General features: G+C 40.9%; 1 long non-coding RNA gene and 8 other non-coding genes across 9 annotated transcripts; 3 read left to right on the top strand and 6 right to left on the bottom strand.

Moving 5' to 3' along the window:
• Positions 1–63: 63 nt before the first annotated feature.
• On the bottom strand, positions 64–136 carry TRNAR-ACG (transfer RNA arginine (anticodon ACG)). The gene has a single exon. It is a non-coding gene; the product is annotated as a tRNA-Arg (tRNA).
• Positions 137–568: 432 nt separating this feature from the next.
• TRNAS-CGA (transfer RNA serine (anticodon CGA)) lies at positions 569–650 on the bottom strand. The gene has a single exon. It is a non-coding gene; the product is annotated as a tRNA-Ser (tRNA).
• Positions 651–2,327: 1,677 nt separating this feature from the next.
• TRNAV-AAC (transfer RNA valine (anticodon AAC)) lies at positions 2,328–2,400 on the bottom strand. Its single transcript has one exon. It is a non-coding gene; the product is annotated as a tRNA-Val (tRNA).
• Positions 2,401–6,215: 3,815 nt separating this feature from the next.
• TRNAT-AGU (transfer RNA threonine (anticodon AGU)) lies at positions 6,216–6,289 on the bottom strand. The gene has a single exon. It is a non-coding gene; the product is annotated as a tRNA-Thr (tRNA).
• Positions 6,290–11,011: 4,722 nt separating this feature from the next.
• Positions 11,012–11,085, top strand: TRNAI-AAU (transfer RNA isoleucine (anticodon AAU)). Its single transcript has one exon. It is a non-coding gene; the product is annotated as a tRNA-Ile (tRNA).
• A 1,615-nt stretch (positions 11,086–12,700) lies between these two features.
• TRNAI-AAU (transfer RNA isoleucine (anticodon AAU)) lies at positions 12,701–12,774 on the top strand. Its single transcript has one exon. It is a non-coding gene; the product is annotated as a tRNA-Ile (tRNA).
• Positions 12,775–17,119: 4,345 nt separating this feature from the next.
• On the top strand, positions 17,120–20,697 carry LOC105603793 (uncharacterized). Its single transcript, XR_001023088.5, has 3 exons — positions 17,120–17,411; positions 18,974–19,079; positions 19,456–20,697. It is a non-coding gene; the product is annotated as an uncharacterized LOC105603793 (long non-coding RNA).
• Positions 20,698–25,789: 5,092 nt separating this feature from the next.
• Positions 25,790–25,872, bottom strand: TRNAL-UAA (transfer RNA leucine (anticodon UAA)). Its single transcript has one exon. It is a non-coding gene; the product is annotated as a tRNA-Leu (tRNA).
• Positions 25,873–26,432: 560 nt separating this feature from the next.
• TRNAA-AGC (transfer RNA alanine (anticodon AGC)) lies at positions 26,433–26,504 on the bottom strand. Its single transcript has one exon. It is a non-coding gene; the product is annotated as a tRNA-Ala (tRNA).
• Positions 26,505–27,845: the final 1,341 nt, after the last annotated feature.

Raw genomic sequence — 27,845 nt, 5'->3', positions numbered from 1 at the left:
AAACTTGTTTCCATATCCTTTAGAAAAGGGTACCTAGAGAGAGGGAAAAAAAAGACAGCCTAACGAGCCAGCCAGGAGTCGAACCTAGAATCTTCTGATCCGTAGTCAGACGCGTTATCCATTGCGCCACTGGCCCTCGCTGCTTTGGACAATCCTCATGTTCATATTTTCATCGTTATCCGCAGTTCATGCCAACCAAAGAAATGATTGATTTTTAAAAATCTAGTAAGGGGTTAAAACCAGAGACTACAATGACTACGGGAAAGCATGATTTCTTTTCTGATTTGGTTTCATGTGATCACTCTTACAGACTTAACAAATCACCTCAACGAAGCCAGTATTTTTGAGCGTGATCCAAGCCTCCTGTAGACAGTGGGTAGGCTGGGCTCTGGATGCTCACAGAGGCTCAGACTTTGAGAGGGAATTCTGGAACTCTAAGCTGGCAGTGCCCACTCTCTTTAAAAATGTCAGAACTGCCTTTCAAGGGATTTTTCTGCATGCATGCTGCGTGGGACGGCAGTAAATTATTTGGAAGTTTGAAGAGTCAAGGATACACCGAAAACGAGAACGCTGTGAGCAGGATTTGAACCTGCGCGGGGAAACCCCATTGGATTTCGAGTCCAACGCCTTAACCACTCGGCCATCACAGCTCAGCAGGACAGGTTTTATTCATGCAGCTGAAAACCGGTATCATTTCCCCGCAAGGCTGGAAGAGAAGAGGATCACTGGTTTCTGAGTGTTCTCCAACCACAAGCTTGCATATTTCACTTAGCGACAATTTCAACTTTTCAGGTATTTAGGCAGAAAAAAAATCTTGGCAATATTCTTTACTTCAAATTTTCTTTCATTCCGTGGATGTGAGGAAACTGTTTTGTTCTACCTTCAAAATGTATTTAGATATGAAAAACGTATCACCCTTCCAACTGCCGCAGCTCTGCTCCAAGAAAGCTTCATCTCGTTTCTGTCTCCTTTTGCCTTTAGTCAAAATATCCAGAATATGCGATCTGGTGTGACTTAACCTCTAAGGAAAAAAGTCAGTTAAATTCCCCCAATAAGTCTGAAAGAATTCACATCAGGAAGATAGAATCCTGTTAGTCTACTGGTTGGACTATTGGGGGCAGATTCTGGGACCCAGCTTCCCATCCGGAGAGCCCAGTCTCTGTCGCCCCCATGTGGTCACTGAACGCAGGCGCGGTTGTTAACTGAACTGAACACCTGGAGACAAAAAAAAGTGTCATTTCCCTGAATGTGGGTCAAGTGGAAACATGCTATTTCTTGTGTCATGCCCGTTCCAAAAGGAAAACCATCCCTCTAAAGTGACTTTTAGCAAAATATATCATGAAATACACACAAACAAGCCACCAAACTTTTCAACCCTTTCTTATTTCTGGGAAACCCCTCAAACTGATGGCACGTAACTGATTTCAGGAATGCTCAAGATCCTTCCTTTCATCCAAGACCGTTTCTGCCTGCTGGCCTCCCACTTAGGGCGGAGCTGGATGCCAGATGCTGAGTTTTAGGAGAACGTCGAGTTTGATTCCTCTGAAGAGGAGGCTCTCCGCAACAGCCAGGGCCGGGAGTCCGCCCTGGGCCTGGGAGAACCGGGTGTGTGTGTGTGTGTGTGGAGGGGGGGGGGTGTGAATGGGGGGGGGGGGGCGGGTCTGGCATGTTCCACTGTGGTTGAATAGCCTAAAATCTAGCCCTACGAAGAAACAGTCCCAGAGGATCTTTCTGGGGTGGTGGGAACGGAGGGGAAGGGCGCTCCCAAATATGCAGGTAAGAGCCTTCTTTCTCCAGTACAGATACCCGGGGAGTTTTTGAGGACAGGAATCTCCTCTTATCCATCCCCCCATCCCAACTGCTCCCCACAACTCTTCTTTCCGAATCTACGCCTGATGAGCTTTGGAACTACTGGATGGTACTAATAGGAGTAATAATAACTGAACAGTTGTGAGATCGCTGTCTGGTTTCGAAGTGAAGCACTTTTCTCTCTCTGAAGGTCAGAAGAAACTCTGCAGAAAACCCGTTGGTTCAAGGGAGACTGTCGCCCGCGTGGCGCAGGCCTGGTGCAGCAGAGGTCTCCCCAGTTGACCCCAGGTTGGCCCCTCGGTCCTTCCAGCAGGAGGACGCCGAGTGCAGAAGGGGAAAGAACGGGTGGGGAAGGTGAAACCCGGGCTTTAGAGCAGAGGGCGTCCGGACAGCTTTTCGTTTTAAACCCCTGGGCCTCAAGAGAAGGGCAAATGTGGTATATGTTTTGAAGTCTGGTACCGCAAAAACAATGTACAGAGATCTTCTGCGGAAATGGTAAACAACACCGAGGAGAAGCGTGTTTCCGCCCGGTTTCGAACCGGGGACCTTTCGCGTGTTAGGCGAACGTGATAACCACTACACTACGGAAACCAGGCCTGAGGCGTGAACAGGTAGAGGTCAATATTCTTTCTTGTCCTAGGTCTTCGAAATGTTTCCATTTTTCTTTCTTCGTTTTTTTTTTCTTTTTTAAATCAATAATAAATACAAGTAGAAATGCGTTTACCAAACATATCTACCATAATGTTCAGAAAAGCCTGCTTGAACAGCCAAAAAATTGGAATGCCCTTGAAAGCTTCCAAGAGAAAATGACACCAATTCTAAGACTTAATAGATGAAAAGAAGTATGATGGTTAGAGGTTAGTAAGGGAATTTTTGTTGTTGTTGTTATCGGGAACTGAACGAAATAGGAATAATCTTTGGGGTGGAGGGGGTGAGAATCCAAGCATTTGAAGCAAGACGTGGAAAGAAATAAGACTAAATGGTGATGTATGGGCCAGATCAAAGGCAAGATGGATGTGCCTCCCAAACAGAGGAAGGTATATTTCAATTTGAATCTGATAAGAGAGGGAGTAGAGACTAATCTTTAATTCTTGGAGTGTAGATGTCATCTACATATACACTGAAGGTTTATTTATTTTTTTAAAGTGTGATTTACATATATTAAAATGCTCTAAACTTAAGTGTACTTAGAGCTCAGTGGGGGGAAACGTGGCAAACTCATTGATTGAATAAGCTCAGCAAATAACAATCTGGATAAACATAAAGAAAACTATAATTAGCCAAATTATGTTTAAATTCTTGAAAAACTAAGATTAAAAACATCTTAAAAGCAGCTGGAGGGAAATGATACTACATCTTAGGTGAAATAAAGATTAAATGGAATAAGAAATATTAATTCAAAGGAAGGTAGAAAAGGAGGAACCGAGAACAAGTAGGATAAATGGAAAATAAATAATGATGTCAACTTAAACCCAGATATATATAATTGCTTTTAATATAAATGGAATAAATAATTAAAAGGCATAAATGGGCTGGCTAAATAGTAAAATAAAGGAAAACAAGAGCCTTTTGTGTCCTGCTTACAAGCAATACACTTGAAAAATAAGACAACAGGTTGAAAATAAAGTGTCGGGGAACTATGGAAACACCAACCATTAGAAACCTGGTTTACAAACAGAGGAGACATCAAAGTAAAAAGTAAGACGAACATTTCATAATGATAAAGTGATCAACTCAGCAAGAAGACATGTCAATTCTTATATGAAGCAAAACTGAGAAAACTAAAACAAGAACGACAGTAAGCAGAGCTATGGTTGGTGAATTTAAAGATCACTTTTAGTAGCTGATGAGAAACTTACAGAAAAGGGGAAATAAGCAGGAATTGAGAAGATGAGCCATAGCTAGTAACTATCAACTTGATCTAGTTGACATTTATCACACAGAACATCCAACTACAGCAGAATTCTCATTATTTTCAAGTGCACATTAAACATAAACCAAAACAAAAAGGGCCCTCCAAACAAGTCTTAATAAATTTAAAAGGATTCAAACAATTTAAAAAAATGTTTTCTGACAATAACAGAATTAAACTTGAGGTCAATAACAAAATGATAACTAAAAAAATTCTAATACTGGGAAACTTGAGCAGTACACTTCTAAGTAAAATATAATAAGCACAATGGAAACTAGAAAATGCTTAGAATTGAAAGAATGAAAATACAACATGCAACTAAAGTAGTGCTTAGAGGAAAATATATAGGTTTAAATCCATATATTAGAAAATGAAAAAAGGTTTAAGACTGGGAAATCTTAGGGAGGAAATGATGTTTTATATTTTAAGCCAGAGATATATGTCTTCTGGGTTGAGAATGACTTCAGATGGCCAGTCTTGAAGACAGGGAGAACAGGAAGAGGCTGTTAGAGATTGTAGTGAAGAAGGTCCAAATAAGAACCAAGTAGATGAACAGAGAGAAAAACATCTCACATATGTTGAATGTAAATCAGGAAGACTGTAATAATTTGATTGGTGGGGTAAGGCAGCAGGAAGAGTCAAGTTTAATCATAGATTTCCATTGGAAATAATGATCAGTTGAGTTCATGGTGTATGGTGCCAGTGGTACTCATGTAAAATCCTGGTGGCAGTGGAAATGTGAGTTTGAAATTAGGCAGAGACCTCTTTCAGACATAGATATTTTGAAAGATCAGCTCCAGGCAGGCAGCCAAGGAAGGGTCAGCTCCAGAGACTCCTCTATCTCTAACATTTTCCCTCATCACCATGCCTTACTTTTCCACCTTTTCAAGGGACATCCCATTTGAATTTGCTCACCAAATTTTATCCAGTGTCCAACATGGGAAGTATATACCTGGACATGAAGAAGAAAGAACCACACAGCTGGCTTAAGACAATGTCAGTTGTACCCTCAGAGCACAAAAGAGGAGCTGTCCATTTGAGGATCCCAAGCCAGAGAACATTTAATGGGGAAGGAAGTTTGAATGAAGAATAAGGTAGGTCAAGAAAGAAAGAGTAGTTCAACTAGGGAGAAGTCCCTTTAACAAAGACACAATTGAGAATGTCCATGACTTGTTTACAACTGTTTTATAGAATAACAACCTTCTATCATTTAGACCTATTAAGTACTGAACACTTCTAGAGGTACAGGATTTCACTGATTAGATTCAACTCCATTTTAAGAGATTCTTTAATATGTCAGTCTTCTGACACATTTGCATTCCCAGATGCTCAAAAAAGGAGTAAATAATCTGTTAGGCCGTGACAATGAGAAGCAAGAAGGTACCTAGGGTGCAGTCATTGCCTGTAGAATTTTGTGCACATTACTAAGTATGGGGAAGTGGACATTTGTAAAGCCTAATTATTTTAAGATATATCTTAGAATGTCAAAAGAAATTGCAGATAAGCAGAAACATCTTTGTTTTTAGGACTTAATGTCTTTATCAGAACTTTTATGTAAAAATCTGTCTAGAAAAAAGTGTAAGACTTCATTTGTTTCTAAACTCTTTCTAGATGCTTTATATGCTTTGTCACTAACCATTCTTCTTTGTCACTAACCATATTCGTCTCTTTTCAAAAACTTCAGTGATGACCTAGAGTACAGAATCACTTGAAAAGTAGAAACAGCTATTACAGTACTCAATTCAACATTTACATTAGGTGCTTTTTTTTTTTTTTTCCCCTTTCTCTTTTCCCCCCTACCTTCTTTAGGATGAGGCTAAGAGCAGAAATGCAAAGGAAAATTGAAGGCTTCCTAGAAGTGGTGAGTAGCAAGAAAAGGTTCAATGACAGAAGATTTAAACTAATCACTTCTGACCATGGGTCTCTGTCTTCCTACCCTATCCATTGTTCCTTAAAGATGCTTGGTACTAATACTCCTACATATTACCTTGAAATTAGAAAAGCCATTAGCTACTTAATAGTCTATTTAAAAATAAAACAAAAAACTTGAGTGCCAACCCTACTCCAAGTGTATCTGAGGTTGCAAAAACATAATTAAAGCTCTCTAGTAATCAGACAAATCTAAAGGATATCTGAAAGGGCATGTATTTAAAGCTGTTGAATCTCCTTCACTTGATTCCAATAGTTAGACAAAAGGGCAAACCTCTGCTAGGCTAGGCTACCTATCCACTGCTAATGTCATGATTCAGACAAATAATGGGAGTCCTTAAATTACTTCTGATCTTATGTGTCGGGAGTGCTTCTCCGGATATTATTTGCCCTTTTACCTCTGTCCTCTTCTACAAAGTACCCCTTTTTTCCCCAAGCAAAGCTTAAGTCCTGAGTATTAGGATATTCATCCAGTGTCAATTCAAGTTAGTTTCTATTCACTTAGAGAAAAATATTTCCTATGAGGTTAAAATCGCAAAAACCAGAGACAGGATAAGAATCCCACAGGCCCCGCTGGGATTCGAACCCAGGATCTCCTGTTTACTAGACAGGCGCTTTAACCAGCTAAGCCACGGAGCCCATCTTGGCAAAGGTCTTAGTTACATTCTATTTGAACATAATTTCATATGTCTCTCCGCTATAACGAATTTAGAAACTGGTTTGCCAGGTGATGGGGTGGGGGTGGGGGGGGGGGGGGGGGGGGGGGGGGGGGGGGAGGGGAGGGAAGCAACATTGTGTCAGTCAAAACCAAAGAAAAATGTTCTTTTGGAAGAATAAATACAGGTACTAGATTAAGATGACTATCTCCTCGAGAAATTGTTTCAGAGTGGACACCACTGGATTCAACTCGATTATAAACTCTGGCAAACAGGGGAGAGGGTGGGTGGGGCGGGGGCTGGGGATTGTATGAAGTGTTAGGGGGTGGGGGAGTGTGTGTCAGAGACCTTTGTTGAAGCCCAAAAGAAAAAATGAAATGATCTTCTATTAGCCATCATATTATTTTAGCCACACCTGCTCTCTTCTATATTAGTGTGTTGAAGCAGGGGTTCCTGGTCAAAGATACTGGTCAAAAGTATATATCTGACACAAGATTTCTGAAAGAACAGTGGTGTGATGCACCTGTCAAATCACCCTCCAGAATGGTTGCACTTATTTCTCCACTTCAGGAATGTTGACTTCTAATGGCTGACGGCTGGGTTACTCTGGGCGCTATCCACAACAGAAAAGAGGAAACCTTGCTCAAGAGTACACCAACCCTTGAGTGTAGCTCAAATCCAGCCTGAATTCAGAATATTACTAACAGGCCATTTCAGGTTCAGATACCTGGTAAGCTGAACTGAGGCTTCTTTTACAACATGAAGTTCAACTTTTGTCTCTTCCTAATCCTGTTTCCTTCACTCTCTCATTGTGGTCGATTCTAAGAGTGATCCCAATAAAACTCTAACACCATCTTACACCAGGCTCAAGGAGAAGCAACTGGTTATCTCTGACGAATTTCAGCAGCAGCCATCCCCAGAAAAGGCTGCTGCCAGCTGGAGCTGCGATGAATCAGCAGAAGCAGGCGGGTGGGGGTCGGGGGTGGTGGGTAGGGGTGGAGGAGGAGGCAAGCTCTGGCCCTGCAGCTGGCCTTGCAGCCTCCCCTGGGTCACTGCTTTGGCATCTCCATCTCCATCTCAATGTTTATTTCCCAGGGAACTGATCTTTAACACAAAGCAAGTGACTGCAGTCTACCATCTAAAAAACCACTTAACCATAACTGAGTAGAACCAGAATGTCAGGTACTACTAATAATATTCTGCTATACAAACTTACAGAATTTTCACCAAAGAACAAAACAAATGAAGACATCTACAAGTTGATTAAAAGATGCACAAAGTTAGTGAAAGGTGCTGAAGGGCCAGAAGAATCATTTATATGTATGATATTAAAAGCAAAGTTTTAGTGAAATGGAAAGCAAGAAAAAATGACAGATTCAGCCAGCCAAAGAGTATGATTTCCATTTCCAGGAAAAAAAAAAAAAAGTGAATACCAAGTATTATATTAAGAATTTATTTACTAGCAGTGCATGTCCAAAAGAAACTATGTAATATACATAGATACATATGCAAACAGGTCAATTCAGTTCAGTTCCTCAGTTCAGTTTGACTCTTTGCCACCACATGGAGTGCAGCACCCCAGGCTTCCCTGTTCATCACCAACTCCTGGAGCGTCCAACCATCTCATCCTCTGTTGTCCCCTTCTCCTCCTGCCTTCAATCTTTCCCAGCACCAGAGAAAGATTTTTCCAGTGAGTCAGAACTTTGCATGATGTGGCCAAAATATTGGAGCTCCAACTTCAGCATCAGTCCTTCCAATGAATATTCAGGACTAATTTATATTAGGATTGACTAGTTTGACCTCCTTGGTGTCCAAGGGACTCTCAAGAGTCTTCTCCAACAGTTCAAAAGCATAAGTTCTCCGGTACTCAGCCTTCTTTATAGTCCAACTCTCATATCTACACATGACTACTGGAAAACCATAGCTTTGACTAGACAGACCTTTGTCGACAAAGTAATGTCTCTGCTTTTTAATATGCTGCCTAGGTTGGTCATAGCTTTTCTTCCAAGGAGCAAGCGTCTTTCGATTTCATGGCTGCAGTCACCATCTGCACTGATTCTGGGCCCCCCCAAATAAAGTCTCTCACTGTTTCCATTGTTTCCCCATCTATTTGCCATGAAGTGATGGGACAGGATGCCATGATCTTAGTTTTTTGAATATTGAGTTTTAAGCCAACCTTTTCACTCTCCTCTTTCACTTTCATCAAGAGTTCCTTTTCACTCTCCTCTTTCACTTTCATCAAGAGTTCCTCTAGTTCCTCTTCATTTTCTGCCATAAGGGTGGTGTCATCCGCATATATGAGGTTAATTGATATTTCTCCCTGCAATCTTGATTCCAGCTTGTGCTTCATCCAGCCCAGCATTTCACATGATGTACTCTGCATATAAGTTAAATAAGTAGGGTGACAATATACAGCATTGACATACTCCTTTCCCTATTTGGAAGCAGTCTGTTGTTCCATGTCTGGTTCTAACTCTTGCTTCTTGACCTGCATACAGATTTCTCAGGAGGCAGGTCAGGTGGTCTGGTATTCACACCTCTTGAAGAATTTTCCACAGTTTGTTGTGATCCACACAGTCAAAGGCTTTGGCATAGTCAATAAAGCAGAAGTAGATGTTTTTCTGGAATTCTGTAGCTTTTTCAACGATCCAGCGGATGTTGGCAATTTGGTCTCTGGTTCCTCTGCCTTTTCTAAATCCAGCTTGAATATCAGGAAGTTCAGGATTCATGTACTGTTGAAGCCTGGCTTGGAGAATTTTGAGCATTACTTTACTAGCGTGTGAGATGAGTGCAATTGTGCGGTAGTTTGAACATTCTTTGGCATTGCCTTTCTTTGGGATTGAATGAAAACTGACCTTTTCCAGTCCTGTGGCCACTGCTGAGTTTTCCAAATTTGCTGGCATATTGAGTGGAGCACTTTCACAGCATCATCTTTTAGGATTTGAAACAGCTCAACTGGAATTCCATCACGTCCATTAGCTTTGTTCATAGTGATGCTTCTTAAGGCCCATCTGACCTTGCATTCCAGGATGTCTGGCTCTAGGTGAGTGATCACATCATCAAGGTCATCTGGGTCTTGAAGATATTTTTTGTATAGTTATTCTGTGTATTCTTGCCACCTCTTCTTAATATCCTCAGCTTCTGTTAGGTCCATACAATTTCTGTCCTTTATTGTGCTCATCTTTGCATGAAATGTTCCCTTAGTATCTCTAATTTTCTTGAAAAGATCTCTAGTCTTTCCCATTCTATTGTTTTCCTTTATTTCTTTGCATTGATAACCGAGGAAGGCTTTCTTATCTCTCCTTGCTATTTTTTGGAACTCTGCATTGCCTTTAGCTTCTCTTCTGTTCTCAGCTATTTGTAAGACCTCCTCAGACAACCATTTTGCCTTTTTGCATTTCTTTTTCTTGGGGATGGTCTTGATCACTGCCTCCTATCCAATGTTGTGAACCTCCATAGTTCTTCAGGCACTCTATCAGATCTAATCTCTTGAATCTATTTGTCACTTTCACTGTATAATCGTAAGGGATTTGATTTAGGTCATACCTGAATGGTCTAGTGGTTTTCCCTACTTTCTTCAATTTAAATCTGAATTTTGCAATAAGGAGTTCTTGATCTGAGCCACAGTCAGCTGCCGGTCTTGTTTTAGCTGCCTGTATAGAGAGTCTCCCGGAGAAGGCAATGGGAACCCACTCCAGTGTTGTTGCCTGGAGAATTTCAGGGACGGGGTAGCCTGGTGGGCTGCCGTCTATGGGGTCGCACAGAGTTGGACACGACTGAAGCGACTTAGCAGCAGCATAGAGCGTCTGCATCTTCAGCTGCAAAGAATATAATCAATCTGATTTCAGTCCACTGGAGAAGGAAATGGCAAACCACTTCAGTATTCTTGCCTTGAGAACCCCATGAACACAGGTCAGTTAACTTCTAAAAACATTACTATCCCCAACTTAACAGGAACAGTCGTGTTGGAAAGGAGGGAAGTAGAATCCAGAAAAGAGCAGAGGGCGAATAGGGAATTAGCTCCTCTGCCGGCCCTTCTCTGGGTTGACCTCTGCCCGCAGGATTCACCTCGCAGTTAAGCCTCTCGAATGGGGTTTCCTGCCTCTTTTCTCAGTTGCCCAGCCCCGGCCTCCGCCCTCCCATCCCCAAGGTTCTTTCGCGCCCGCTGCCGCAGCCTGTCCGTCGGGCGCCACCACGTGTTTGATAACCAAGACTGCAACACCAAGACTCACATTCCTGCGCTCGGAGCCGGATACCTGGGGCTGCGGATTTCGGGTGGCGGGGCCGGCAAAACCACCCAGAGGCCAGGCGGCGACAGGGTTCAGGTTCATGGGATTCGAGGCTTCCGAGGGAAGCTTTAGGATCTCCAAGAGTAGAGAGGAATCTGGATCTTGCGCGCCGGAGTCGAGTCCTTCGAGGCCTCTGGAGGCTTCGTGGTCGTTTCCGTGATGCAGCCGTCGCGGTCTCTGCCTAAGGACGTAGGCCTGAATCTTCTTGGGTCAGAATCCGAAGTTTGAGAGACCTTTAAATTTTTCCGGAAGAAGGACACTTTCTTGAGGCAGAATGAGAAGCTTTTTCATCCATTTTCTCGGCCACTGAGGAAAGACGAGAAAAAGAATGGAAGCAACTCACTCTTCTCACCGTAAACTGCAAAACAATGCTGTTTAAGTATCGTTTGTAATTTGAAGGGCGAGCACATTATCCTGGCCGGTTAGCTCAGTTGGTTAGAGCGTGGTGCTAATAACGCCAAGGTCGTGGGTTCGATCCCCGTACGGGCCAAGGTTGTCTTTGATTTTTGTTCTTAAAGATGGCATTGGAACCTCTTTGCAGAGACGGAGGGCCTGCAAACTTCCTTGCTAGTGGGTTCTAGAGCCTGCTTAGGCTGAGTGAACAGATCCCACTCCAAATAACAAAGCAGAGCTAAAAGGTACAACAGAGGGCCTTTCTTTCTTTATTTCGTTTCGTTTTGTTTTCCGTAAGGAAACTGTTTCTTGGAGAGAAAAAAAAATCAGAGGAAAAAGAGAGAGGAAAAAAAAAATCAATGTCTCTAGGGTGTTTGCTCTCAATATATCTCCTTTCCTTATTGGGGAACCAAGAGAAGGAAGTGAATCACTAAATAATACAGTAAAATTGCTAGAAAGAATTGCCCTGCAATAATAATATAGTGCACGTGGCTGATGCTCAGAGTTTTCCTTACCTGGGATAGGAGTTTTCAGATCCATGTCACATATTCACTATTAGAGATGAGATTAATATTAATTGAAATTGAAGCAATTAATATCCTGGGGTATAAATCAAGATGCTACAAAGTTGGCTTTTAGAATAGGAGGGTCCTCAGACTATGGCATCCACTAAGAAAATGATAAACACCGATTTTAAGGAGCAGTTTAGTGACAATGAGAAGGAAGTTCCGTAAGGTTAAATCATCAGAATGCTGACTCTAAACTCTGTCCTCGGTTATTTGTAAAACGAGAATGATTGTAGTATTCACCTCATAAATTAGTTATGTTTAAATATGTTAATTCATTTAAAACACATAAGTAGTCTTTGGTCCACAATAATGGCTAAATAAGATTTTATTTACACCTGTGATATCTAAATAGAAAGTTCTGAAAAACTAGAACTGAAGTATTGCATAGCAACCTTAAAAAACAGGTCCATTTTATTCTCACACCACATTCATTCCCAAATTCAATGTATATTTTTTTTCTACTTGTCCTAAGCATCAGCTCATTTTTTTTCCACCTCAGACCTAGTTTCTCATTTGTTCATGGAAAGCTTTATTCATTACTATTCCCTGGGTTCATGTAGAGATTTTTCACATTGAGTTTTTTTCTAGCTCATTATTAAGGTCATATGCCTTTCATTTATCACTAGCATTACATTTCCATTATTTGCTCTCGGAAGGAAGCTTTTAATTTTTTCTCAGGGATGGATGTTTGGATGGATGGATTATTTTAATTAAATTGTTCTTTAAAAATACTGCTGGTATTTATTCTTATTCATTCTTATTCTTCAAGCACTTATTCTCTTCATTCCCAGAGAGTCTGCAGGTAGAAAAACTCTTTTCCCTTCTCTCACCATCTATTACTGCGGTCTCCAATATGCAAATATATCAAAGTCCTTACTATCAAATGTTCCAATTTGCCATTTTCATTTAAAATGGTTTTTGTACTTGTTACAAAAGAGTTTGCATTACAAAATGCATTTGCATTGGTTCCAAGAAGGCATGTTCTGAAAGGCAATGTTCATACTTGACCCTGGTAGACTTTTTTCTTTTGTTTCCATTTAACAGAAGTGGACCAGTATACATAGGACTGATATTCCCATTTGTGATAAATTCTAGAAGGTCAATACAATCAAAACATTAAGGAAGAATAGTAATTTATATGAGGGCTGGTTAGCTCAGTTGGTTAGAGCATGGTGCTAATAACACCAAGGTTGTGGGTTCGATCCCTGTATGGGCCACTTTTTAAGTCTAACTGGGATGACCACTTTTTAATTTAAGTCTAACTGGGATGACCAACAATGTGAAAGAATAGAACCAAGTTTAACCAGTTTGTCAGCATTACGCTTAGGCTGCCTAATCTTACAGCTGTCTTTAATATTGCAGCCTGAAGCACCTTGGGCAAAATGTTCTTTGCTCTTAACGCAAAGGAAAAGCATAACCTCTCCTCTCAATCATTAAAGTGTGATTATGACAATTTAGATCTGCCTACCTCTGAACCTATAACAGCTAGCAGGGGAATGCTTTTGCTTATCGATTTAAACCTAAATTTGTAAATCAATCATCTATAAAGGCATACATGCATGCATGCTAAGTCGATTCAGTAGTGTCCGACTCTCTGTGACCCCATAGACGGAAGCCCACCATCTAGGCTCCCCCGTCCCTGGGATTCTCCAGGCAAGAACACTGGAGTGGGTTGCCATTTCCTTCTCCATTGCATGAAAGTGAAAAGTGAAAGTGAAGTCGCTCAGTCGTGTCTGACTCTTAGCGACCCCATAGACTGCAGCCTACCAAGCTCCTCCATCCATGGGATTTTCCAGGCAAGAGTACTGGAGTGGGGTGCCATTGCCTTCTCCCTATAAAGGCATAGGATTTACATATTCATCTTAGACTACTCATAAATTGCCCTGGAACTTAAAATGCGGGTAGAGTCTCCTGAGTTCTTCAATTTATGGGTATGAATGATGGATATTGGAACAAAATCAGTTTCTTAAGAAGGAAAAAGTGTGAAATGGATACCAGGTAGCAACCATGACCAGTAGTAAAGATTTCTCACTCTACACCTCTGCAACCCTGTTGCAATGTGCCTCCTGTACACTAAACCTGCAGCAGTAAAATCTCCAGTTCTCAGATCTCCTTGTCACTAGGACTTCCTGTGTCACACAGCTTTTGCTGAGCAGATGTGCTTGTGTAAGACTCAGTTCAGTTCAGTCGTGTCCCGACTCTTTGCGACCCCGTGGACTGCAGCATGCCAGGCTTCCCTGTCCATCACCAGCTCCTGGAGTTTACTCAAACTCATGTCCATCAAGTCGGTGATGACATCCAGCCATCTCACCCTCTGTCGTCCCCTTCTCTTCCTGCCTTCAATCTTTCCCAGCATCAGGGTCTTTTCTAAGAAGTCAGTTCTTCACATCAGGTGACCAAAGTATTGGAGTTTCAGCTTCAGCATCAGTCCTTCCAATGAATATTCGAGACTGATTTCCTTTAGGATGGACTGGTTGGATCTCCCTGCTGTCCAAGGGACTCTCAAGAGTCTTCTCCAACACCACACTTCAAAAGCATCAGTTCTTTGGCACTCAGCTTTCTTTATACTCCAACTCTCACACCCATACATGACTACTGGAAAAACCAAAGCTTTGACTAGACAGACCTTTGTCGACAAAGTAATGTCTCTGCTTTTTAATATGCTGTCTCGGTTGGTCATAGCTTTTCTTCCAAGGAACAAGTGTCTTTTAAATTTCATGGCTGTAGTCACCATCTGCAGTAATTTTGGATCCCCCCAAAATAAAGTCTCTCACTGTTTCCATTGTTTCTCCATTTATTTGCCATGAAGTGACAGGACCAGATGCCATGATCTTAGTTTTCTGAATGTTGAGTTTTAAGTCAACTTTTTCACTAGCCTCTTTCACTTTCCTCAAGAGGCTCTTTCATTTTCTGCCAGAAGGGTGGTGTCATCTGCATATCTAAGGTTATTGATAATTCTTCTGGCAATCTTGATTCTAGCTTGTGCTTCATCCAGTCCAGCATTTCACACGATGTACTCTGCATAGACTTCAAATAAGCAGAGTGGGTGACAATATTGTATATTGACATATTCCTTTCCCGATTTAGAACCAGTCTGTTGTTCCATGTACAGTTCTGCTGCTTCTTGACCTGCATATAGATTTCTCAGGAGGCAGGTAAGGTGGTCTGATATTCCTACCTCTTGAAGAATTTCCCACAGTTTGCTGTGATGCACACAGCCAAAGGCTTTGGCATAGTCAATGAAGCCGAAGTAGATGTTGTTCTGGAATTCTCTTGCTTTTTCGATGACCCAACGGATGTTGGCAATTTGATCTCTGGTTCCTCTGCTTCTTCTAAATCCAACTTGAACATCTGGAAGTTCATGGTTCACATACTGTTGAAGCCTGGCTTGGAGAATTTTGAGCATTACTTTGCTAGTATGTGAAATGAGTGCAATTGTGAGGCAGTTTGCTTATTCTTTAGCATTGCCTTTCTTTGGGATTGGAATGAAAACTGGCCTTTTCCAGTCCTGTAGCCACTGCTGGGTTTTCCAAATTTGCTGGCATATTGAGTGCAGCACTTTCACAGCATCATCTTTCAGGATTTGAAATAGCTCCATTGAAATTCCATAACCTCTATTAGCTTTGTTCATAATGATGCTACCTAAGGCCCACTTGACTTTGCAGTATAAGACTGGGAGAAATGAATGTTGTGAGATAAAGGCTGAATAGCTCTTCTGACATATGTCAACATAAATAAAGAGGTAAACTGAGACAAGTTCAAATTACCAAAAATAGAGTTTATTCAAGAATAGCAAAGGAATTACAATTCAGGAAACTCATGATATATAGCAAGATAGGTCTATTGAGGTTTTTAAGGTGGTTGTATTTATGATCAAGAATGCAAACAGGGGCAAGTCCAGTCAGATTAGAGGCTACTCATTGATTAGGAGATAAGTCTCTGTCTTCTGTAAATTAGGCATTTTAGGGGAAATAAGTCTCTTCACTCTTACCTCCCAATCTTCAGAGGGTGAATATGTGACATTTCATTTCATATCCTCTGGTTTGATTTTAGCTTGAAATCCTTTCACACATGCAAGGTTGTTGCGGGTATTTTGGTTTGTGTGCAGCTACTGTCTAGGATTTTGTGGAACCAGAAGTGGCAGCAGTAAGATTTCTACGGAAGCATTTTCATGGCTGAGTGCTTCTGGCAGTGTCGCGTAATATATACTTGATTCTGGTCTCCAAGAAACTCTGTGAATGCATAAGAAATCCCTTTTAATTTTACCTTATTTGTGTGGATTCTATCTTCTGCATCTAAGATCCCTGATTAGTTAACAACATTGTATGGTGCAGTTATGGTAAATCTATACAGCGGGAAATAAAGGCCAAAGTAATGCAGTTACTCCTTCATGGACTGTGATCTTCTTACTCATCTTTCTGATTGATAAATATCATATTTCTCTTTTTTCTTTCCTGTGCTATTTCAGAGCCATAATAATCTTTCCTCTTTACCCATTCCACTGATTATGATCCTTGTTTCTCCTTTTATATTTCTATTCCTGTCCACATTCCTTGATTTTCTTTCTTCTTCAGTACTCCATTCTAGTACCCTTACCTACCATTACCACTATCTGAGAGACCTTCTCATTTCTACCTCTTTCCTACTGTTCTACTCTTTCATTCACATAAACTTCATTCCCAGATATCAGCTTTCCCAAGACAACTTTTCTGGACCAGGCCTGTTGGAAGTTTGTTGCCAAATCTTTGATGATGACATAATGCTTCAAGTGATCTATGTTCAAGGTCTTGATAACTTATGCACCTTAGATAAAAGATGCCTGAGAATTCTCACTCCAGCCCTCCTTGTTACTCACATATGATTTTATAATATGTTATATAGTATATTTATAAAATATACAAAACTGGTAAAGTTTGAACAATGATTGGATACTTGATGATCTTATTTTTGGTATTATTTTTAGATGTGATAATGATATTGTGATTATGTTTTTCAAAAGCAACCTCATTCTTAGAGATACTTAAGTTTCAGCCTTTTGTCAGTCATGTAGGAGCTGGGCAAAAGGAAAGAATCAGTAATACTGATTCTCTATTTAAAATATTGATATTGTATTCATTATAGTTTTTTGCACTAATTTTTACTTTAAAAATACTTTCAAATGTTATTGTCTCTATTGCAAAGCTTTTTGGAAGTCTAAATTTTGTGCCCGAGGCAAGCGTCTAACTCAGCTTAGTCTGGGCTGTGTTAAATTTATCAGTGACACAGGTCTGAGATTCATGCAATGTGTCTGAAGGAATGAGGGCTGGGTTATAGGTTAATAACATTGCCATAAGTTGATAGACAGGTACATCGAATTAATGGTACTATTCTTTTTTTGCATATATACTTTTGAAGTTTTCCCAAACGATTTCTCTGTCAAACCTTCCCAACCCATTTAGGAAGGCAGGGCCTAGAACAGAGAAAAGGCACAGGAAGCTGTGGAAATAACCACAGAGATGCAGAAACCTCCCACGGTCCTAGAGAGGACCTGGAAATAAGGCCAGTGAAAGTAAACCATCCTGTCTCTCTATTCTACCCCAGAGGCGTAAGCGTTCGCGTTCTTGTTTTCCTGGCAGCAGGCTTCCGCGATCTCCGGAACAAACGCCCTGGATCTCGTGCTCAAGCAAGACTGCCTGGACCTTCCAGGCAGATAGAGAAGGACCAGGCTTCGCAGCCTCTGATCTGACAAAGGCAGGACTTTGGTAAATGTCCAGACACCGAAGTCTGGACTAGAGTTGTTCCCCGTGGCGCATGTTCTTGCCCAGAAGCAGCAGTTTGCAAAAAAATCAGGAGATGTCAGCGGGCAAGGATGAAGGTAAGTAAGTTTCGGCGCTTTATCCCCGGACCCCAACACAACCCCCGCGGGTCTAGGAGCTGAACCTAATCGAAGATTAAGCAGAGACGTATCTGGCGCGAGAGCAGATGGCATAGGCCTGGACGCTCCCTATCAGCAAAGTCCATCCGGAAGCGGCCTGCCTTGTGGACGGTAATAGGTAGCGAGTCTTGGTTTGTGGGTGTGGTTGTGAGGGGCGGACACATGCAGGGAGAGATTCAGGCGCTTGAGCTACTGGTGCTGGAGAGATCACGTGCTCTAGATAATGATACGTAGTGGAGAACCGTTACCCGGAAGACAGAAATGTTGCGACTGTGTCAGGCGCACTGTTTGATAATTCTGGACATTAAATAAATATGAGATGTGTAGTGGTTAGGGGGTAGGGGAGGGGTTAGTCATCAGAAAATAGCAGTGCATCTACACAGCCAGCCTGCTCTCACCTTAGAACCGCTTGGCTTTTAAATTTCCCAGGTAATGCCAGTGTGCACTGGGCTACTGTCCGATCCAAGAAGTGCATCTGACTCTTTGTTCTTCTGGGCAGAAACCATTCTTCTAACACTGTCTAGTCGAAGCCGTGAGGCCTAACTGGCGCTTAATTTGTGTACAGAGGTTCTCAGAAGGAAATTTATCAGAAGGGTACTGAGTCCAACACTTGGATAATACAAGGAATGAGTAGAGCGAGTTCTCATTTTATCCTACTTAATCTGAGGCACTCAGCAGTATTTTTTTTTCTATGTTTAAGCATATTTTTCTTCAATTAAAAAAAAAAACCCAAGATCATTTTGTAGTTTAAAAATCAGAGATGGTTGAAGATATGGTTGAAGATATATTAGCCCGCAAGTTTCAGCCAGGTTGTGGCATGTGTCACAATTTCTTTTCAAGGCTGAATATGCTTCCATTGCATGCCTGTGCCACGTTTTGTATATCCATTTATTGACTGATGGGCACTTGGATTGCATTCACCTTTTGGCAATTGTGAATAATGCTGGTATTGCATATGAGTGGACAAATATTTCCGCAACACCCTGCTTTAAGTTCTTTGTGAGTGTATACCCAGAAGTGGAATGGCTGGATCACGTAATTGTACTTTTAATTTTTTGAGAAACTTCCATACTGTTTTCCATAGCAATTGCCCCATTTTACAGTTCCACCAACAATATGCAAGAATTCCAATTTCTCCTTCTTCTTGCCAACACGTGATATTTTCTGAGTTTTTTGATAGTAGCCAATATAGATGTGAGGTGGTACCGCTGTGGGTTTGATTTGCATATGCCTAATGATTAGTGTCATCACGCATCTTTTCCTGTGCTTATTGCCATTAGTATATCTTTTTTGGAGAAATGTTTGTTCAAGTTCCTTTCCCATTTTTCAATCAAGTTTTTTGTATGTGATTTTTTAAAAGATTGAATAATCTCTTGGATCTGCTATTTTTTGTAGTAGTGATAGATAAAAGAGAAGGTATGCTCAGAAATACATCTTCCATCATGTTCAGTTCTTCTGGCTTTTTGAATATGTGTGTATAAAGAAGGATTCTTATTTTCTAGATGGACGAGGTGGAGAGAGAGTACAATCCCAGGCAGCAGAATTGTAAACAAATGCAGGTCTGAGAAATAGCCTGCTGACCTTTGCTAAAGTGTATAGCAACAGGAGGTAAGTCTGGAGAGAAAGAGCTTCATAGATCTTGTAGGAGACTTAGAGGTGCATCTTGTAGTCTAATGTCATCCACTAGAACTTTGCATAATGGTAGAAATGTCCTACATCTGTGTTGTCCACCATGGTAGTCACTGGCTACCTGTGTCTGTTGAATACTTGAAGTGTGGCTAGTACTGTTGAGTCTGTTTTACTGAATGTTGATTAATTTTATTAGCTCCATTCACATGTGGAGAACTTCTGGAAACATTTTTTAAAAGCAAGTGACTTCTCTAAAAAATAAATTATGAAAGGGAGGGTCTGTGACTTGGCTGGCATGCTCCATCAACTCTACCCTCTGCTCCTTTTCTCTTCTCTCTTCCTATCTGGAATTCAGACAAGACTCCTGGAGGAACAGCAGCTATTCTCAGTCTATGGTAATGAAAGCCACTGAGCAAAGACAATTGAGCAAAGAAGACAGAAGGAGCCTGGGAACTTCATGGCACTCTTGACCAGTGGTGCCAGCCCTGGATGATTGACCTCAGGACCTCTTGTTAAATGACATGTGCTAACTCCTTTCTGTTTAACCCACTGCAGTAAAATTTTCTTTTGCAGTGAATCAAATTCTAACTGATGATATGGCTAATGTGTGTTAGTACCTGCTTTGGGCCAGTGGACTTATAAGAATTTTTAGGTACTAACTTTTTTTTAAAGGACATATATATTTTTAAAATTGATTTATTTTTTAATTGAAGGATAATTGCTTTATGTACTAACATTTTTAATCCACACAGTAAATGACTTTATGAGATAGATGAAAGGAGCAAGCAGCATTAGTGTCACCTGGAAATTTGTTAGAAATGCAGGTTTGGGGGCCTGACCCCAGACCTCCTCAGGCAGAATCCCTGGGAACAGGGCCTGCAGTCTGTGTTTTAACAAACCCTCCAGGTGATTCTAGTGTCTACTCAAGTTTGACAACTTTATAGATAGGGTATTTTTACTGTCCCCATTTTACAGGTAAGTAGACTGAGCTGAATTTAAGTCACTTGCCCAATGTCACACAACTAGTAAGACTAACTCCTAAGTCTTTGTTTATAGCCACTGTGTGACATCACATGTTAAGAATTCTTGCTCTAGAGTAGTAGCCTTCAAAATTTGAAAGCATACCCCTTTGAAAAATTATGTACCCCTTGTACATTTTTAGACCAGCATCTAAAAATTTCAAATCATAAGTTCAAACAGTTGTAAAGAATGTAATTTCCAGTACATTGTAATTTGTGGCATTTTAAAAATATCACTCTTCTAAATGAATCTAAATACCGTAGTGAATATTTGGTTAATGGATTTGGTTTGGTTAATCTATTAAAAAATTTTTTTCTTTAACATTTGACATTTTATATCCTCTCTATTGTATTTGGACTTATATTTTCATTCCCCCACTCCACAAAAATACATTGTATTGTAACATGGTTGTTTTATTATCTATTCTGTTGTACTTCTTCTCTGTATGACTATATAGCTTTGAGTTAACAATTTGTTTCCTGCATTGTTATTGCAGTTTTTGTTACAGCAAATCACTGTGAGTGTATTAATATCTTGATAAGTTATAAACATAAAATAAAATTGAATTGCAAACTCATCTCTTAATGACATGGATGGGACTAGTATTTTCTAATTAATTTGTGTATCCGTGGATGAGTAGTCCTGTTGCAAGACTGATGTTGCAAGGTTCAACATCAGTTTTATGTCTATTTAATTATTAGAGATATGAGCTAATTAAGTAGTTAGGAATTAAAGGAGTTTTGAAATATGAATGCAATTCTAATTTTTCTAACCCCTATATCACATGCTAAAACCACATTATCATTAAAGTTTTCTGTTAGTCTATTGTTGACAACTGGGTTGGACCTTCTTTCATGTTTGAAGGCACAGTTCAGTTCAGTTCAGTTCAGTCTCTCAGTCATGACTCTTTGCAACCCCATGGACTGGAGCAGGCCAGGCTTTCCTGTCCATCACCAACTCCCAGAGCTTGCTCAAACTCATGTCCATCGAGTTGGTGATGCCATCCAACCATCTCATCCTCTATTGTCCCCTTCTCTTTCTGCTTTCAATCTTTCCTAACATCAGGGTCTTTTCCAGTGAGTCAGTTCTTAGCATCAGGTGGCCAAAGTGTTGGAGTTTCAGCTTCAGCATCAGTCTTTCCAATGAATATTAAGGGCTGATTTCCTTTAGGATTGACTGGTTGGATCTCTTTGCAGTCCAAGGGACTCTCAAGAGTCTTCTGCAACACCACAGTTCAAAAGCATCAATTCTTCTGTGCTCAGCTTTCTTTATAGTCCAACTCTCACATCCATACATGAATATTGGGAAAACCATTGCTTTGACTAGATGGACCTTTGTTGGCAAAGTAATGTCTCTGCTTTTTAATATGCTGTCTAGCTTGGTCATAGCTTTTCTTCCAAGGAGCAAGTGTCTTTTAATTTCATGGCTGCAGCCACCATCTGCAGTGATTTTGGAGCCCAAGAAAAGAAAGTCTCTCACTGTTTCCATTGTCTCCCCATCTATTTGCATTGAAGTGGTGGGACCGGATGCCATGATGTTTGTTTTTTGAATGTTGAGTTTTAAGCCAACCTTTTCACTCTTCTCTTTCACTTTCAGGAGGCTCTTTAATTCCTCTTCATTTTCTGCTGTAAGGGTGCTGTCATCTGCATGTCTGAGGTTATTGATATTTCTCCCGGCAATCTTGATTCCAGCTTGTGCTTTATCCAGCCCAGCATTTCACATGATGTATGTACTTTCTACATGTAAGTTAAATAAGCAGGGTGATAACATACAGCCTTGACGTACTCCTTTCCCAATTTGGAACCAGTCTGTTGTTACATGTCTGGTTCTAAGTGTTGCTACTTGACCTGTATACAGATTTCTCAGGAGGCAGGTCAGGTGGTCTGGCACTCCCATCTCTTTAAGAATTTTCCACAGTTTGTTGTGATCCACACAGCCAAGGACTTTGGTGTGATCAATGAAGCAGAATACTTTTTCTATGATCCAGTGGATGTTGGCTATTTTATCTCTAATTCCTCTGTGTTTTCTAAATCCAGCTTGAGCATCTGAAAGTTCTCAATTCAGGTACTATTAATGCCTGGCTTGGAGAATTTTGAACATTACTTTGCTAGCGTGTGAGATGAGTGCAATTGTGTGGTAGTTCGAACATTCTTTGGCATTGCCTTTCTTTGGGATTGGAGTGAAAACTGACCTTTTCCAGTCCTGTGGCCATTGTTGAGTTTTCCACATTTGCTGGCATATTGAGTGGAGCACTTTCCCAGCATCCTCTTTTAGGATTTGAAATAGCTCAGCTTGAATTCCTTCACCTCAAGAAACTATCTGAGTCTGCAAAAGAATTTTGTTAGTCAGTCTTTAAAGACATTCCCTTTCTTACTGGTAGCATTACTTGGAGTCATTTTGTCAGATGCTTTGAGTAGGCTTTGTGTCTTGGGGAAATAAGACGAGTATGCTATCGGATGGTTGAAAGTTATCTCCTTTTTCTTAGTGGGAGAAGAGTTGTGAGAAAAGAAGGTGGGAAAACACAGAGTTTTCAGGCAGGTCAGTCCTAAATGAATCCACATACATGTCCTAGGTCAGGAAAATGATTCCTTATGTCCATTTATTCCCAGGGATATACATACTCTAGTTTTAAAACTAAAGGATACTAACTGATACTTCTTAAAATTACTATTGGCAGGTCTCTTCCTCTATCCAGAAGCCTGGGAGGGTGGGAACTTAGCCCCCCTCCACCACCAGTGCTGCATACTTCATGTCAAAATGCATGCTACAAGTAGTTTAAGGAATCAGTTGGTAGCTATTTTTACTTTATGTGTTAGATGGGAAATTAATACCTACAATACATAACATATATAACAGGGAACATATGCTTATATTAATCTAAAATACCAATATGAGTTTCCAGGTATCCATAGAGATGAAACGTGAGGGTCACTGAAAGAGTCAGTAGCAGGACCCCAAGAAAGGGACAGAAAGAACACAGGTGGAGAGTGGCCCCCCAGAGGCACCTGACACAATTCAATTTTCTGTTATAACATTTCCAGCTTCACATTTTACATTATGTACTTTAAAAAAATAAACAAATAGAAATCTATTAGTTTTCTGTTGCCGCATAACAAGTTATCATAGTTTAGCAGATTATAACAATGCCCCAGTATCTACTCAGATTTCTGTAAGTAAGAAGTGTGAGCACTAGGTAGCTGAGTTCTCTGCTACCTAGGATTTAATGAGGCTGAAATCATACATGGGGCTGCATTCTAAGCTCTCACGGTGATGGTAGCATCCCTGCATTCTTGGTGTTGGCTGGGGGTTCTCAGCTCCCGCTGGCTACCTTCATTCTGTTGGCCCCCTCCATCTTCAAAGCCAGCAACAGAAATTCTCACTTCGAATCCCTCAATTCCTCTCACACTTACAATCTCTGACTTCAGAAGGAGTCCAGTCCCTTTTGAGGGCTCGCCTAAGTAGGTCAGGCTCACTCCTGATTATCTTCCTTTTTTAAAGTCAATGGTGCTATGTAGCATACCCTAATCATATTCACAGTATGAGGGGTTGTGCAGGACTTGTACATCAGAGGGAGGGCATCTGTGTTACCACTGAATTCTGCCTACCTCAAGAAACAACAACAGAGGTTGGATTTGAGTAGAAATTGCCAGCAGCCCCCACTGACTGGAGGAATTTAATCAACTCAGATACAACAGGTTCAGACCTTCTGTGTGGCAGAGATGGGAATGGCATGGTGATTTCAGATCTCATTTGAGTCTCTTGTGAAGGAAAGTATATAATTTAACTTCTGTAGGGATGGAACTTGGACATTGGTGTCATCAGCATTATAACCTAAACTACTTTGCAAACCAACTACTAGGAGATTGCTGTGTTTTCTTTTCAGAAAGTTTCAATATAAGTAAAATCTTTGTTCCCTGGAATCTCATTTCAGAAAAAACAAACTTTTCACTCACTCTTTCTCTACCCCATCCGAGGGAAAGAAACAAGAATATCCACTTTCATTAACGAGGAGTCTTGCCTCTCCATGGAAACTTGGTGTTTCTCAAACCAGCTTATTCAGATAAGTTCTCAGGAGGAGCTTCCTTCCTCTTCCCAGGACGACCAGGAGCAAACACAATGCTAATGACTCTAACTTGAAACCCGAGGAAGCTCATGAAAATGACCCGCTGAGCTGTCTAACTCCATTGGGGTTAGAGAACTATGAAATGCAGAATCTAAGTGTTTGATCTCAAAACATGAGCAATTTAACTATCAGGACAATTTTTATCTGATTTATGGTTTTCTTTTAAAGACAGCTATAAAGGAAGAGTGTGAGTTTCTTTTAAGGAGGAAGGAAACTAACCTGCAGAGTGGCAAAGATAATATGGGTATTTAGAGTGGCAAAGAGCCCTTCTTAATTTGCCAGCCCTTAATATATTATCTTTTCATTCTTCAACTGTCTTCCATGAAGTAGGGATTATTATCCCCATTTAACACATGAAGAACTTGAGGCTCAGAGAGTTGGTGGGAAAGCCAGAATTAGAGTATGTGATTGTTGAGTTTTAAAGTCCATGCTCTTTCAAATCATCTTGAAGATGCCAGACTTCTGGTCCTCTGGATTTTAAAGAGAAGAGAATTTAATATGCTGGAATTTCAATCATTGGAGATAATATGGGTATTCAATAATGGTGCTGGGGTCACTGGTAATCCTCTGGAAATGAAATAGAGTTGGACTGATACCTCGCATATTAAGACAGAAAAAAATAAAATATATCGGAGATCTAAGTTTAAAAAGAAGTAAGGGACATTCTAGAAAAAATGAGTTATTTTGTTACTCTTGTTGAGCTTGCATAGGGAAAAGGCATATCCAAGTTAGACATAAAACCAAAAGAAAAGACTGATAACCTCACCCTCATAGTCCAAAGTCTGCAATGTCCAAAATTGCCACAAAGTGCAAATGAACTGCTTGTTACATATCAAAACATGAGTTAATCGACTCATTTAAAGAACTTTCTACAAATCAAAAGGGAAAGACCCAGCAATCATGAAGAAAAATGAGTACAGGATATTAAAAAACAGTTCACAGAAAAGGAAGTACACATGGCTCTTAAACATAGAAGATGTTTAATAACACCACCACAAGAGAAGTGTAAATAAAAACTACACTAGGAGACCATATTTTACGTTTCAAACTGGAAAAACAAAATAGAACAAAACACTTGTATTCTGCTTGTGAGGAATCAGCTACGCTTTCCAGAGTGAGTTGGGAGGGACAGCCCAGGCAGAGTTGAGCTTTCTGAATAGGAAGATTTGGAAACAGTGAGAATCCCTCCCCTCACTTCCCCGGAGGCTACAGAGAACTTTTTTTTTTTTTTTTTACTATTGCCTGAAGAGCAAATGGGGGGGGGGGGGGGGGGGGGGTGCAAGTTTCCATTTCTCTTGGAACTCAGAGCTGAAGTATTTAAATCTCTTTTGGCAGATTGTTGATTTGGTCGGTTTTCCTAAATTGGCAATCTAATAGAACTGTGCAGGGAAATAATTCACATACTTAATACTACCTACTGAAGCAATTTCTTTCGGTTTGAAGACAAGTAGTGTTTTCACAAAAGGACAGAAAAACAGATGTGTAATCTATCAAGTTTGTTTCTAAAGGCCAGTCCAGGAAAGATTTAGGAGAACAAAATTTCATCTACCGAGAGTGGGGTTCGAACCCACGCGGGCACTAGCCCATTGGATCTTAAGTCCAACGCCTTAACCACTCGGCCATCCCGGTTGTCGAGTACCAAGCTTCTGCAATGATTTTTTAAAATTAGAACCAATGTATTGTCCTGTGCATTTAAGAAAACACTGAATTATTTCTGGCTTTGTGGAATTGCATCAAAATATGAGGAAGATTATGACTGAGAAAACACAGCAAGCTCTCTGTGCTTTCTGAAACTGCTATTTCCTGTCCGCTCTCTCAGATCACCTCAAATCCAGAGAAATTCTTGTCTTTCCTCAGGGTTGTTGTTGTTAGTTGCTAGGTCGTGTCCGACTCTTTTACGACCCCATGTACTGTATCCCTCCAGGCTTTCCTGTCCATGGGATTTCCAGGCAAGAATACAGGAATACAGGGTTGCTATTTCCTTTGCCAGGGAATCTTTCCGTCCCAGGGATCGAAGCGGGGTCTCCTGAATTGGAGAATTCGCATTCATTACACCTGACCCACCAGGGAAGCCCAAGTAAAAGAAAAAAGGACTACGAGAGAATTACAACACTCGTAAGCTTGCTAACGGTCTACTACTAATTAGTAGTCATGGTAGGTTTCCGTGGTGGAGATCGAAAATTCCCAAGTGGAGGTGCCGGGGATTGAACCCGGGGCCTCGTGCATGCTAAGCACGCGCTCTACCACTGAGCTACACCCCCGTTAGTAACTTTGCTCCGAGAAGGAATAAACAAGTGGGAGGAGGAGGCCCTAGAGTAGCAGAAATTACCGCACTAACGCCAAGTACAAAGCTTCTCAGGTACCTCTACCGAAGGCACTGTCCCAATGTTTCCTTAAGAGATTAGCGGTTTGCCTGCTGAATTCAACCCCCTACCGTACGACAAAAGACTGGGGCCCCAAAGACACTATATTGAAACGAGCTCACTTTGGGATTACATTTGGAAATCACTAGTGGACCCAGAGGCAGTTCAATTTCGTGACTTTGATTTTAATGGCAAAATGCTTTCACTGACAGCCCAATATGTCCATAAAAGAAACACACTGGGCTAGGTATAGGCTGTGGTTGTTGCTCAGTCCCTAAGTCGTGTCCGACTCTTTCCCACTCCCGCCATGCTTCCTTGTCCTTCTCTATCTTCCGGAGTCTGCTCAAATTCTTGTCCACTAATGCTACATAACCAACTCATCTTTTGCTGCCCCCTTACTCTTCTGCCCTTAATCTTTCGCAGCATCAGGGTTTTTTTTTTTTTTTTTTTTCCCAACGAGTCAGCTTTTCGCATCAGGAGGCCAAGGTATTAGAGCTTCAGCTTCAGCATTAGTCCTTCCAATGAATATTCAGGCTTGATTTCCATTAGGATTGACTGGTTTGATCTTCTTGCTGTCCGAGGGGCTCTCAAGGGTCTTCTCCAGCACCGCAGTTTGAAAACATTAATTCTTTGGCTCTCAGTTTTCTTTATTGTACAATTCTCACATCCATACACGACTACTGGAGAAAACAAAGCTTTGACTGTACGGACCTTTGTCGGCAAAGTAGTGTCTCTGCTCTTTAATACGCTATATCTGTCATAACTTTCCTTCCGAGGAGCAAGCATCCTTTAATTTCGTGGCTGCAGTCACCGTCCACAGTGATTTTACAGCCCAAGAAAATAAAATCTGTCACTGCTTCCACTATTTCCCTTATATTTATCCTGAAGTGATGGGACCAGATGCCATGATCATAGTTTTCTTAATGTTGAGTTTCAAGCCAGTTTTTGTACTTTTCTCTCCAGGTGGTCTGGTACTCCCATCTCTTTAAGAATTTTCCTCAGTTATTTGTGATCCACACAGTCAAAGGCGTTTGCATAGTCAATAAAGCAGAAGCAAATATTTTTTGGGGGAATGCTATGATCCAATAAATGTTGGCAATTTGATCTCTGTTCCTCTGCCTGTTTGAAACCCAGCTTGTACATCTGGAAGTTCTCAGTTCAGGTACTGCTGGCTACAGACTGGAAGACTAGAACTTCAAGTGCTTCCAGAAAAGACAGCACTTCTGACAATGGGGACTC

The sequence above is a fragment of the Ovis aries genome, chromosome 20 (genome assembly GCF_016772045.2).
Source record: "Ovis aries strain OAR_USU_Benz2616 breed Rambouillet chromosome 20, ARS-UI_Ramb_v3.0, whole genome shotgun sequence".
Taxonomy (NCBI): Eukaryota; Metazoa; Chordata; class Mammalia; order Artiodactyla; family Bovidae; genus Ovis; species Ovis aries.
The sequence above is the reverse complement of the archived record's forward strand: the minus strand, read 5'-3'. Positions and strand labels throughout refer to the sequence as shown.